Genomic DNA, 11,488 nt, shown 5'->3' with positions numbered 1-11,488 from the left:
CCTGTGCCTTCACAGTGTGGCAGAGCAAGAATGCCTTGGGCGTCCTACCTGGGAAGGCAGCTGGATCAGGTCGTTTTGAGAGGAGCACCCCTCCAAACAGGCAACCTGTGGGGAGACTAGAGCCTGGGGACTGAGTGGGAGTCACAAGCAGAGACCCGGAAAATAAATTACTTGTCCCCCTAAGCTGTCAGGTGAGCCAGCAGCCATAGGGGATCTCCAAAGACCCCATGGGAATGCCAGTGAAATAGGGTTGGCTGCAATTTTTCATCATGCCCCAGGGACACCTTGAAAGCCACCAGCTGCCCCTTTCAGCTTAAATGTTTTGTGTCTGTTCCCTCTCACTGCTGATCATCGGGCGTTTTATCCCCAGGGGTGCCCAAAACAGTGTCCAAAGGGTGGGAAGGAGGTAGAACAAACACTCAAAGAATCCTAAAGCTAAATGATCCTCCCCATTGTGCGTTTCTCAGCCTCAAGTGTGCTTGAAGCAGGCAAGGGAAAGTTTTAAATTGGTAGGGACTTTTGAGTTTCACTATTACCCCTAAGAGGTTTTTTTTTTTTTTCTTTTTAGACAATTTTGAGTTGTGCTTTATTCACCTTAGTTCATAAAAAATGTAATTGTTTGAAATATCCTATAAATAAAGTGACTACCCACTAAAGGTCACCTTTCTTGGCATGGTATTTTTTTAAGGCAGTATTTCTTATTAGAATCTTACTGCTCACACAGTAGTTATAAGAAGGTCAGATGTAATGAAGTATACAATCTAAATAGGACAGGCTGATTAAGAAGCTGCCTAATGTAAAAAATACACCTAATGCACAAGCATGAGTTTTGACCTGCAATGGATATAGTCTAACATGACAATACTGTGAATTTTCTGTGATACTCCCATGAAGAGTCAAGAGAACCTGAGCAAAGAGCAGGACCTATCAAGTTGTTTATTTATGTTGAACTTAAAGGATGTTTAGCTCTTGACGTTAACATAAAGAGCGTGTGTCTCCTTTTGCAGCATTTACTTCACAAGTGACATGCACTTACCATGGGGGGATTTTGGTGGCCGTTTTTTCTAATGGTAATTACTGAAGTACCCTGAAACATGTGACAATGTTTTAGAAACATATTTTAGTCACTCACTTAACATAAAACATGAATCATGTACATCTTTCATCCACAAATAGATGGGAATGCATCTGAATTATAATACCTTTAGCTTCGGTAATTTGTAGTTTCTAAAACTGATGAAACCAATAATACTGCTCCTTACCAAATCAGGCACTAGTCTGAGTTCTTAGAAAAATGCAAAAGCAGAACAAATGTTACTCCCTTTACCTCTGGGACTTTTTTTTTTTTTTTAATTTTTATTTATTTATGATAGTCATACAGAGAGAGAGAGAGAGAGAGAGAGAGAGAGAGAGAGGCAGAGACATAGGCAGAGGGAGAAGCAGGCTCCATGCACTGAGAGCCCGACATGGGATTCGATCCCGGGTCTCCAAGATCGCGCCCTGGGCCAAAGGCAGGCGCCAAACCACTGCGCCACCCAGGGATCCTCTGGGACTTTTTAGAAGCTAGACCAAAAATTATAAATTTTTGAAAGTTTCTACTAGGTAGTGCTTTTGTTATTGTTTCTTTCTTTCTTTCTTTCTTTCTTTCTTTCTTTCTTTCTTTCTTCTTTTCTTTTTTTTTATTTATGATAGTCACACAGAGAAAGAGAGAGAGGCAGAGACACAGGCAGAGGGAGAAGCAGGCTCCATGCACCGGGAGCCCGAGGCGGGATTCGATCCCGGGTCTCCAGGATCACGCCCTGGGCCAAAGGCAGGCGCCAAACCGCTGCGCCACCCAGGGATCCCTGTTATTGTTTGTTTTTATTTTTAAGATTTTATTTCCTTATTTTAGAGAGATAAAGCATATGAGCAAAGAGAGGGAGAGAGAGACTCCCAAGCAGAATCCATGCTGAGCATGAAGCCCTATGCAGAGCTCAATCCCAGGACCCTGAGATCAGGACCTGAGCCTAAACCAAGAGTCAGAGGCTTAATCAGTGAGACACCTGGACGCCCCTGTTGTTACTTGTTTTTTTGTTTTCTGTGTATAATAATTTCAGAGAACAAGCTAGGTAAGAACTTGTTAACACTGTGAGAAAGTTAATTTTTGGTAAACTTCTTATGAGGAATCAGGAACCTTGAACAGCCATTCAGAGTCAGGATTTTTTTATACATCTCTATATATCCTACTTTTTGCCAACTATTATGGCAAATGAGTTTGGAGGGTTATGCTTGACAATTTAAATGTTTAAAGATCCTCTTCTGGAGATTTCTATAGTCGAATAGAAACCCTTCTACAAAGTCAGCAGGTTCTGTGAACCTAAAGACAATGTCCTTGTGAAAGCCTTTAAGTCACTGCTTGCATTATATATTCCTATGGGGGAGAAAGAGCATAAACGTAATTCTAAGTTCTATTTTATTGGCACCTTAAAATGCAAAGTATTTTATTTTTAGATTTTTAAAGTTTGAAAACAAGAGAGCCTAGGCTAAATAATGTAGTTTCTCCAAAGCTGAATGTGGAAGTCAGTTGTTCTGCTTGAAATACTAAAGGTACTTCCTAAAACTCTTACGTGGGAACACTAAGCTTTGATAACCTGTGATTAGGTGAATTGATCAGTCACAGTTGGGAGCATCCCTGTTATCCTTGGCAAGGGTTTAAAATATTCTAGAAAAAAATGCATTTTTCGAGGTTACATGAGCCTTTTCTTTCTGAATGTCTCCTGAGAGTTGTGTACCACATATAGGAATCCTTCTAATTTTGGTATGCTTCAGAAACCCAAGTGGAAACGCTCCCCACTCAGTGTCTGTTACCAAAAGGAAGTGGTTTGATTAACATTCAGCCGTATACTCTTTGGCTTATTCTGATTAATCACTCATGTTGACATGATCTGGTCCATGGTGCTTGGTTTTACCCAGTCTGAGAAGCTGCTTCTCACTTTTGAATCTTCTTATTACCCCCAGGATTTTGGTAGAATTCTGCTTTTGGATCAGTCCATCACCTTTTACTCTCTGTTGGAAGTTGTGGAGCTGCTTGACTTTTCCCACCATGGGGAGTAGAAGGGTGGGTGGTGACAGCAATTTCCATGGCCTCTCCCTAGCCCTGCAGCACAGTCAGCTGGACTGGACTTTTTCTTATGTGACAGTCATTGAAAAGATGACAGAACTTGCATGAGATTTCATTGGAGCTACCTTAGAATGGATCCATAGTGTAAGTTGGAAGGGGACAGGTGAGAAGGAAAAACACTGCAATCTGCTTGTACCTACTGTTAAGTTTTTTAGTAGCTGGATGGAAATGAGACCGCCAAGGCAAGCGAGGGTCCAAGAACAGATTTTATTGCAGGCACCCTCGGGCGAGGTTCCACGACTCACGGGGGAAAGAGAGTGAGTCGAGGAAGTCGCCAAGACAAGGTGGTAGGGGGTTTACATAACGTTGTAAGGCAGAACGGTTTCCTATTGGTTGGCTCATATGCAAAGGAAGGATTGCAATCCAACCAGTCAGAGTGACCCTCACTATGCAAAGGAAGGATTGCAATTCGACCAGTCAAAGGTGACTTCCTCCTCTGGGGTTTGAAGGGCATTGGGTTGGGTTGGGGAAGTCCAAAGGAGAGGTGTAAGGGTCTGCTCAAGCTGTCATCCCAAGTGGAGGTGGTGACAGGAACCTCAGCCATTTTGGCGTATCCGCCATCTTGAGGAGTTTCCCTTCCCGCCTGGCCCCAACACCTACCAAGTCCAGTTCATTCAAAAACCAGCTACTATGGGATTAGGAGGATGTGGGGACCAATTGGTCACCTGTCATACAACGTGGATCTCTTTGCAGTTGCCGCTTATCTGGTGTCAGGGTTCAGGAGAACTTCCACAATGCCACACAGCATGGGTTAGCCAAGAGGTGTCACTGGGAGGAAAATTAGTGAGGTGCATCATCAAGGAAGAACAGGAGGCTTCCATTCTTCCATTCACCAGGAGGAGTTGTGGGCAGGGTGCTCTGCTGGGTCTGTGATGGAGGGAACTGCCCCCTGATGCTGCAGAGTAAGAAAATGTTTTCCTCAATGCTTCTGGGTCCCTGGTTGGATCGGAGAGTTAAACTGATAAAGATTAGTGGGAGAAAAGCATACACATTTATTTAATATAAGTTTTTGTATCACGGGAGCTTTCATAAGGAACTAAAGACCTGGAAGAAAGAGCTAGACCTGGGTATTTTTATTCTAGATTTGATGAAGTGTGAGCAGTCATGAAGAAATAGGATAGACTGAGGAGTGAGGTAAATGTAGTGAACAAGAAGAGATTTAGCTAGGACTCTTTGTTAGAATTCTTCTCGAAGTCCCTTGTTTTTCCAAGATAAGGATGCTCCTTTCCTCCAGGCATAGGGCAGACACCTCCCATAGGAGGGTTTGATTCTGCTTCAGGGGAAAAAGGGGGATCAGGGAGGTCAGAGTGACCTTGCTTCTGTCATTTTCTCAAACTCCTTCAGTTTAAAATATTCAATATGTCGAGGTGCCATATTTTCAGGTAGTGTGTCCTGAACCTCATCAATACCTTTCCTTTTTATTGGGCTGATATGAGGAAGCAGCCTGTTGCAGGGGGCTTGGGAAAAATACCACGGGAAGCTATTGTTTGCAGAACTTGCCTGGGGATGCCAGTTGTTCCTCTCAGGAAACCCTGGGCCCCTGGGAAGCTGCCAGGAATGGCTGGGAGGTGGGAGGAGGGGACCTGGCCCCTTGAGCAGCCTCTTCCACTGAGAAAGAGCATCTGCCTTGCACTGGTCACTGTCCTCCCAACCAAGAATGAGCATGAGGGTCACTTCCAGCTCTTATGACTATTGTACCACAGTGCACGAGTGAGAAAGAAGGCAGAAGCAGAGATGAATCCTGGCTTTCGGGCCTGGACAATTGGACATCTAAAGAAGGAGGAGGAAGAGAGTGGGCAGAAAGAGGACAGGGAGGAAGGGGGAAGTCTGAGGAAAAGACTTGAAAGTATTTATATAAGAAAGCATCTACTGTATCTTTGGTGTACAGACAAATGAAAATATTTTTAATACCCAAACTGGTAAGCCTGCCAAGTTTAAATCACCTTCTCGGTTATTTTCTGCTATGGTGAGTTAGAGGATAAATACTTATGTACTTATTTAAGAGAATAAAAAAAAAATTCTGCTCTTTTACTCTCATCCCATTCCCTGAAAAATAAAAAAGGAGAAGAAAAGTTTCAGTACCCATCACAGTTTTAACTTGGAGCTGTTGGGTCCATAATACCCTTGGACTGATTCTTCTGCAAGTCAGGGCAGTGAGGTGGGGCTATGGTGCTAGGAACCTGCATCTAGAAACAACATGTGGATGCAGGTATTCGTTACAGCATTTTTTTTCTTTTTTTTTTAATGATAAAGGGGCACCTGGGTGGCTCAGTCAGTTGAGCATCCGGCTCTTGATCTTGGCTCAGGTTTTCATCTCGGGGTCATGGGTTCAGATCCTGCATTGGGCTCCATGTGGAGCCTACTTAAAAAAAAGTAAATAAGAAAGGATTGAAAATAATGAAAATGATTATCAAAAGAGTATTCATTACAATAAATCCTGTTACATAATTCACTAAAATATAATGCAGCTACAAAAACAATGCTTTTTTAATGTACTGATACTTAATGACATCCACAATTCATTGTTAGGCAAAACAAATAAAGTGCCAAATAGTATCTATTCTATGCTATCATTTGTGTAAAAAAAAAAAAAAAAAAAAACAAATGGCAGCGGTAGGGGTATATGTATATATAGCCTTATACAAGCATACAGTATTTCTGGAAAGATATGCAGGAAACTAGCAATGTTGGTTGTCTTTCGAAAGAGGCAGTAGGTGGCTGGGAACAGGTGAGAGAAAGATATTTCACTGAAATACATTTCATGTCTTTTGAACCATGTGAATATATTATGCATTCTGAAAAAAATATGTGGTAAAAACAGCATGTAAACCTTAGGTTTACAATCTCCCTTTCAGAAGGAGTCTTTCTGCATTTGCTGGTGGCTTTTTGCCAAAATTTCTGTTATTTCATTGTTCTGGATTCTTTTTTGCAAAGCAGTAGAACCTACTTCTGTTCTTTTAAGAGTGTGGGTTTGGAGTCAGTTCGAGAGCTGGCTCCACCACCGCCTACCTGGCTGGGGGAATTAGGCAAGGCGCTTTACAGAATTTCAGATTCCTTGTTTACAAAATGCTCACAACATGGCAGCTAGCTTTTCCCAGAGTGAGTGTCCAAAAGAGAGCAAGGAGTAAGTGCCTTCATGATCTACACCTAAGTCAACAGACCATGGCTTCTGCCTCATGCTGTTTCTTAGAAGCCAGTCATGAATCCAGCCCATAGTCAAAAGATGGGAAATTAGGTTCCACATCTTAAAGGGAGGAATAACAAAGAATTTGTGGGCATATTTTAAAGTCACCACAAAAGAGTAATTATATAATTTATCTTTCAAACTCAGGCACTTTTAGGAGTGAAAGGGGGTTATTAATATCAAGGTTGGATAGTAAGTATAAACTGGGGTTCCCCTGAGCAAACCAGGATGTATGGGCACTTGGCTACCTGTCTTTTCATAACCCCTCATGAAGATAAATCTCAGTCCAAGACACATGTCCAAATATCTATTACAAACTGACTCTTGGACACTCATCCTTGCTCTGGAAAGTTCTGGCTCCCTGATCATTTAGGAAATCCAAAGAGCACTTTGCCTAAAAGGCTTATTCCCAGAAAATGAGAACATGTTCTGACTAAAGATCAGCTAACTTTGTAATTGGATCAGACAAGAGAATCCTCCATTAAAAGAAGGAATGCAGGACAGAATCTAAATCTAGGAGCTTCTCCCCAAGGTGTTAGCTGCCAAGCTCCTTGTATGGCACATCATTCATTTCACCCTTATGCTATTCCTTTCAGTCCCCTTAGGTACAGATTCAGATGGCAATTTTTGAACATCTTGCAGAGATGTCGTCCAGAGTGCAGCATCTTTCAATTGCTACCCACTTTTCAAGTACGGATTTACGATTAGAATACTTCAGGTGTTAACAAATATATCTCCTTGGGTATAGATTGAAACTTATTTAAACAGATACCTACATATTACACTATTCTGAAGTACTTCAGGTAAATTTCAGATGGTGTAAAAACTCAATATCTAGGTCCCTAAGCAACCATCGGTTTTTAACAATTCCATTAAAAATTATCATTTCAAGGGGGAAATGGAAGTTACAGTCTGGAGAGTTTGACTGGTAGTAACAGATGTTTTTCCTACAGAAATTTCAATGATAAAGTATTTTCTATAAAATTGAAACAGAGCAAATCTGGTACTGCATTACCTCTAGTTCCTCTCGAGAGTTACTACCTCTCCTATTACTACCATAGCAGCAATATTAGCACCTTTGTCATTTATTTCTAGTATAGATAAAAACCCCAACCCATCTACTGAAACAGCAAATAGAGCAGTTTGTTTTCCAGCCCTCTTCCAATTGTTGGTCCTATTTCCTGCATAGTATCATCACAATCAGCATGTGCCCTACCTTGCTGATGGTATCATATCCACTTCACATTGCCAAAATCTGGTGCTGAGGGAGAAACACCTTTCACACACATTGTATAATATTCAAGGTGTGTCATAACTTGGCCCAGCACTAACTTCTAGAAAAATAATATTAGCCACATGTGTAACTTCAAATTTTCTAGTGGTCACATCTAAAAATGAAAAAGAAATACATGGAGTTATTTTTATTCAATCCAATATATCCTGGAGGGGTTCAGAGCATGCCACCCTAAAATATGTCATTCTGACATAAGGTTATTGCTGCTGAAGGCAGTTGGAAAAGAGCAAACATAAGAACTATTCTCTGCCCTTTTCCTTTCTCTTAGAAAATGGAGGATGATTCTTCATCATTAGAGATAAGTCTAGACTCTTACTAGCTAGCCCAAGAGTGACACCAAAGGAATCAATACAAACAAACGTTGCTAAACAATCCTTATCTTCCATTAGATTCTTCATATATTTGCCTTCCCACAATTTGCCAACTCTGGAAACTCAAAGTCCCTTTCCTTTGTCTTGTCACTTTTCCACAAACTAGCTATACTTTATTAAGATGCTATAGAAGCTTAAGTTCTAGCCACCTCTTTAAGTTATTCATCACTGAGTACCCCTGTGTGTATATGCAGTGCATGAATTAATAAAATTCTGCTTGTCTTTGTCTTGTTAATCTGTGTAATTTGCAGGGCCCCAGCTAATGGACTTAAGGTGAGTAGAGGAAAAAGAAAAAGAAAAGTGATTTTTTTTCTCCATTATAATTTAAAGCTTTGTATTTTAATAGGCAGTATTTCCTTTTCTTGAAAATTCTTCCCCTGTCTCAGTCTTTGGAATCTTGCCTAACTTCCAGTGTCAACCCAAAGGCAAAACAAAGCTTTTCCACCTGGACCAGATGTCCTCACTCAATTATTCTATCACAGATTATCATAATATATGCACACAAATTGTTCATTTTTATTATCTTCTTGAGAGGAAGTATTGAGACTTATTTTTGTTTCTCTTCTTAGGCCTATCAGATTGCCTTGTACATAGTACGTACTCATTAAGTCCTTGTGTTAAAAGTGGACTGCACTGAATTCACTGCAAAAGAAAGGAACCTCTCTACTGAAAATCAAGCTACATCATGATAGCTTGTGAAACATCTGCCATGGCAATATGTTTTCTACCTACAGGAAAACCAGAAGCTGGCTGACTTAGTCACTCTATATCCAAAGCAACTGTTAATTGGATGAAAATTGCTCACATTGTGTGGTAATTCAAAAAAAGTCTTCATCATTAAGTTGATGATTATATTTTATTTTGTTCTTATCACTCTGAGGCTTTACGGGTTTCCTTATCCCCTTTGGTATATTATCTATTAACTTAGCTAGAATATTCTCTGTCATTTCTTAGAAAACTGCCAGTTAATCTGTATCAGGCAGTGAGGATGTTGAATGGGATGGAAAGAAATAATAACTACTTTGACTACATATTTATAAAGTGCTCACATCTCCCTGGTCCCATTCTATCTAAAAAGAGAATTCGTCTGTGCTTGGAAAAATAGAGAAGCAACATTAGAGCACTACATTTCCTGTTTCTGAATTCTGTATCCCTCCACTCGCTTATTTCTGTCTGCTGTGAGGCTGCAAAAACACCGACCTGCTTTCCTGATAGAGACCCCAGAGCTAAGGTTACTTACCTTTCTTCTCTGCAAAATAGGAAAAATTACCCATACCAAAGACTATTTACTACTGGTATCTAAAGTGTTAACTTCTCGGGGCACCTGGGTGGCTCAGTCAGTTAATCATCACCTTTGGCTCAGCTCATGATCCCAGAGTCCTGTGTCCCAGCTTCCTGCTCAACAGGGAGTCTGCTTCTCCCTCATTCTCTGTCTCTTCCTAGTTTGTGCACTCTCTCTCTCTCTCAAATAAATAAATAAATAAAATCTTAAAAAAAAAAAAAGTGTTACTTCTCATTGGTATTTGCACTGTATTTATTTGACCATAGAAATGAAGTCCTTGTGGGTCTCTGACATAACCTGAGTCACAGTCTTCAGACTTCCTTAAATGTATAACGACCAGTTTCTCATTCACCAGTAGCACTAGACTTTGCAGAATGTGAGACCTCTCTAGTAAGAGGCAATCAATCCATGTTAAGAACTTGGCATCTGACACGACAACCCCTGTGTTAACTATTCACTGACTGTGAGATATTGAGCAAGTTAGTAAACTCTGAACTTTGTTTCTTGTGGATAATACTATTGAGCCCATTCATTCAATCATTGTGAGGTTTAGATGAGTTAAAATATAGTACATAAAATGCCTGATGCATAGCACATGCTCAAAAAATATGAGATATTATTATCTTACTTTGAGAAAAAGACACCCATTTACAAAATAGATAAGTAACATGCATTTTAATGTCCCCCATACTGCAGACCCTATGTTGGCTTTTTACATATGACCTTTTTCAGATCATAACACATACAAAATGGTAATTGTGATAGTACACTGGGGTGAGCAGGTAAGGTTGCCCAAAGCCAAAGGCAAGCAGTTCAGGGGTTCCAGCCAGTATCTTGGCATCTTTCTAATGCATTTGTGAAGGCTAGCAGAATGTGCTACCCAAAACATGCTTTTTTGGCATAAGGATTATTTTGACCTGACAATTTTTGAGAAACTAGACACAGGAGAAACTCTGAGAGCAGAATAGAAGTTACCCTTTTGTAAGGGAAGTGTACAATAGAAAAGGTGTCTGTATCAGAAAAAGGGCTATTACCAGAGATCACTTTTTCACCTGAGAAAGGTGAAATGGCAGGACAGCTTTTGTTTATCCAATATTTCTTTTTTTCACCTTTGAATTGCCCTCTCTGCCTTTGAAACCCCAGAACACTATCTTCTCTAGCCTCAAAGCCTTTTGAGTCTCACAGCTTTGTAGGGCTCCATAATTAATTAATTAAAATTAAAATTATTTAAAATTAACGTAATTAAATTCATTTTAGTTAAAATGAATTATGCACTTAATTTTTTTTCCTTCTGTTAATCTGTCTTTTATTATGGGGGTCCCAGCCAAGAACCTTGAGGGGTAAAGGGAAAATTATTTATGCCCATGTTTTATTATTTCTACATTTGTGATACCACGGTGTCTCAGAACATCAGTTGGAGTTTTGCTGTAAAGTATTATTGTTCCTCACTATACATGGGAGGGAAATTGAGGCTTGCAAAAGTTAAGGCTACATAGCTTATGAGTACTGACTAAAGAGTGGGGGCTGTTGCTAATAAGCAGTGGTGCTGAGAATTGGTCTTCAATAATCCTGGAAATATTTAGTGAAACCAACATATACTTATTCAAATGTTTGCATCAGCTATTTTTTCATTAGACTTTTTATTTTGAGGCAATGAGAGATTCATATGCAAATGCAAGATAACATCAGAGTTAAAAGGATGAACTCAGTTTTCACATACTCATTTCAAGGTACCTGATGGATGTCTGTGGACAATGGCCAGGAGGGTATGTGAGGCAAGAGCTCTACAGAGAGGTCTAGGCTACAGAAAATGATTTGTCAGTTGTCCTCCCACATGTAAGAGGTGATGGGACTCCAGGGATACAGAGAGAAGACAGAGAGCAAGCCAAGTCATTTTATTTTCTATTTTCTTGGCTGCAAATTGTGTGTAATGATAACCATCAAGCATACTTCATATTTCCGGGGCGGGGGGGAGGGGTATGCACCACAAGGGTTAAAACATTACAGAATTTTATAAATTCAAAGGATTGCTACTATGATAAAGACAACCTTAAAACAAAACTATACTGATATACTAGCAAGTTTTTAGTGCTTTTTATTTTTCCTTTAGCCTTAAGCACTTTTTTGACCTTTTTCAAACATATAAGTCATGCTCCCCTTTTTGAAGAAGTCAGAAAGGCAGACATGCAATTACAGT

The sequence above is a fragment of the Canis lupus genome, chromosome 14 (assembly GCF_011100685.1).
Source record: "Canis lupus familiaris isolate Mischka breed German Shepherd chromosome 14, alternate assembly UU_Cfam_GSD_1.0, whole genome shotgun sequence".
Classification (NCBI taxonomy): Eukaryota; Metazoa; Chordata; class Mammalia; order Carnivora; family Canidae; genus Canis; species Canis lupus.
This window is presented reverse-complemented; position numbering follows the sequence as displayed.